The sequence below is a fragment of the Diprion similis genome, chromosome 6 (genome assembly GCF_021155765.1).
Source record: "Diprion similis isolate iyDipSimi1 chromosome 6, iyDipSimi1.1, whole genome shotgun sequence".
In the NCBI taxonomy this organism is placed as follows: Eukaryota; Metazoa; Arthropoda; class Insecta; order Hymenoptera; family Diprionidae; genus Diprion; species Diprion similis.
In genome coordinates this window covers 16,571,464-16,574,888 of record NC_060110.1, presented here as the reverse complement: position 1 = coordinate 16,574,888, position 3,425 = coordinate 16,571,464, and positions in this window count along the sequence as shown.

Sequence of the window (3,425 nt, the reverse complement as noted above, 5' to 3'; positions counted from 1 at the left end):
TTGCAATATGATTGTAAAAAAAATCATTAATATGTAGATATGTACCGGTAATTATTCTTGTATTAATTGAATGTTTCTACGTATATATTATTATACCAATGGGCCGTAAATGTATGTATAATACTTGTCGATTACTTGTGTCATTGGAGGAACATTATACCAGATATAGGAGTAAAATATTCGTGCAATGATTGTATGCTGATCAAATGCCAAATACGTAGATTTCGTTTCGAGTTACTTGGTATGTATTTCGGAATATACAAGATACGTCTAATAAAAATTGAAAGTGATTGGACCTTGATCGAGACAACGCGACGTGAAATATCTCTGTTAAATAACATATAGAAGGCTTAGATATAACGAATATATTTTTTGCACGAAAAAAAATAATTTTTGACTCGTAGTGATCGATACATCGGTAACTGTCAGCCTGACCTGTAATTAAAACTGCCATAGTTAAAATTGTGATGAAAAATCAAATATCTCCAACAAGACGAAACAATATTTCCATATTACCACCGTGACTATACGTTATAAATCGCATATCAGTGATATTGTTGTAAAATATGTATAATGTATCTATATGTACCTGTATCATTAATCAAACATAAATTGTATGATGTTAAAATTGATAATGGTTGTGTTGAATGAAACCTTATTGCAAACAACCCCAATCCCCCATTTGAGAATCTGATTCGAGACGTACGTCGATCTTACAAGATGATCGTAAATGATTTTTCAGCTGTAGAATGTTAAAAGTTCAAATAACTTCTTTGAAACAGCCGTGTCGTTTGTTTCGAATTTGAATTCGTTACATCTAATTGAAACAAACAGGGTAATATGTCACAACGTACATACATCATGCAGCAGGAATAATTGGATAATATATTTACCTGTGGTATCCGGATCTGCATATGAAAAACCTCAGTTGTATAACACTCATCGAATATTCATGCACTTGCAACAATCGCGCACTAATGCAGGTGCGGTATTCTGTGCTAAGAAACAAGATGTCAAGTTAATTAAATTCATTTTAAAACTCTACCAAATTCAAAGTGCTCAAATCTATTGTGAAACGTGTACTAACCAGTAGATTATTTTTGCCCAAAAGTGTCTTTGGTCCTATTATCGATATCACAATCGAGTATACTCAACTTCGCACTCTGCCCATTGTGATCTTCTTTACGATCATTTACATTTTAGTTTGTATAATTAGCACGTTAGAAATGCGGGTCTTTTGTTTGTTTGCAATTTTGGTGCAAATTTTTCTGAGTACTGCGAACCCGATTTCCAGGTACAAGACGACCGTCAATTGTATTTTAATCATTGTAGATTGATCAATCAACTGATTAATTGCATAACTTGTATTGAAACGGCGTTCTACTGTGTCACAATCGTTCGGTTTTATCAATCGAAACGTTTGTGGCATAGAATGAACATTCAAATCTTTACTAAAACGTGTGAAATAATGATGAACATTTGCAATTTTTTCTTATCGCTGCGCCTGATTAATACTTCAGATAGAAATTAAATATTTGTATTCGAGCAAGAAGGTAAAAGGTTGTAAGATATCATTGGAAGAGCATATATATTAACTATATTTTTCTAATAAATAATAACTTATTTTATATCTAAGGACCTTTAATTAGTCGACTTTCATTCGTTTCGTTACTTATTATTTTGTTTCATTTGTTAATATTAATTACCTAAACATTAATCCATAGTAAGAAGCATACAATAATTTTGAATTCGTCAGGATAAAGCGAGAAGAGTGGAAAAAAAAGAAAATTATTTAAATATCTCTTTAACCACGGTTTGCAATATCTTTTCAAAGATTTTGTGAGGTACGTGTAAATAAAAACTGAGTGTACTAATTTCAAGTCCAAGAAGCATCATAAGTTCTTAGATCGTAGATGAGTATTGGAGACGAAAAATTTTCATACAACAGAAACGTTCAGCAAGAAGAAATGCAAGAGCAAATTTATACGGCACTAGGAACACAAATATGAAGTACAGAAAGTAAATCAAATCATTGAAAAATGACAAAAACCAGGAAAAAAAATATCGGCCTCGAATTTGTGAAATATCGAAGGAAAATTTCAATACAATCAATCATCCAAATCTCTTGAAAGTGTATGAAATTGGTATGATCATTGGACGATATTTAGATGAAGTTACAGTGCATTTTTTAAATTCTCCATTTACGAAATATGTTTGCTTCTTTCTAGGTATTTCAATTTGTTTTGACGTTTTATTTCGGATGACATTACTAACCGCATATTCATCCGTTTATTTGATAATTTTACAAGTAGCTATTAAGGTAAGGATATGGCTTAAATTTGTAATTATATTGAATATAATACACGTCTGTGATTAAACATCTTATTGTCATCATCACCATTGTCACGTAACGAGCTACTAATAAATTATACTGACATATATGCTTTATCACATATCACAAATAAATAACGTAGTCCCTGCGTTACTCCTCAGCAATTACTCAGTTACGTTTACACAGTCAGACAGACAGACAAACGGACAAAAACACCGAGCTACAGCCTGCAATAACTTCAACAACAGCCCTTTATTCAACCATCAGGTCATATTCATCTGCTAAAAATTGCTTAATAGCACAGTTTCAACGTTATATATATACTAGCCACTCTCTGTAAAAAATTTGAAATTATATGTACGTATACGTTTGCCAAGAAACGAATTGGGTTACATGTTATAGTTGGTAAGTTTCAAAATATGAATATGCGTTTCTACCTATGTTTATACATATTTGGAAGATAAAATTGATGTATACGAATATTTTAAGATGAAATCAGGCTTTAAATGTACTTTAAATAACACATAAATATCAATAATTTGTGTTTTAATTCTCTATAAGAAACTTTCCTCGGAAACTTTAAAATTTAACTTAAAATCATATGACAGTATTTGAAACAATCGTTGTAAAATAAACTGATCGTAGTAGTTGCAGCGAACGATCTTTATATTTTCTATAAACGATCGGGGAAGAACCAAAATTTCTCTGTTATCTCTATCCGTGCAGGCTGCATTCAGAATATGTGAAAATCACTAGAGCGTTTGACTTCAACAGTTATCCTACTCTGAACAGTTTGAAATTCCAATTCGCATTCTAAAACTATAATCACTGATCAACGTTCTATAGCGGAATTTTGAATCTCCGTGTATACTGACACAGGCAAAAATTACAGAAATCCAAATCCGTGGTACTAGATCCTTTGCAAAGAATTTACTGAAATGCCTAGATGCATGACGTAATCATTACATGAAATAATTCCGAGCATTCGCACTTAACGTGGATGCTGAATCAATAATCAACTGTAGCATACGAAATTAATGTATAAATATCAGGGGTGAGTACATCTTGTTCACTGAATAGCACTTTTCATTAA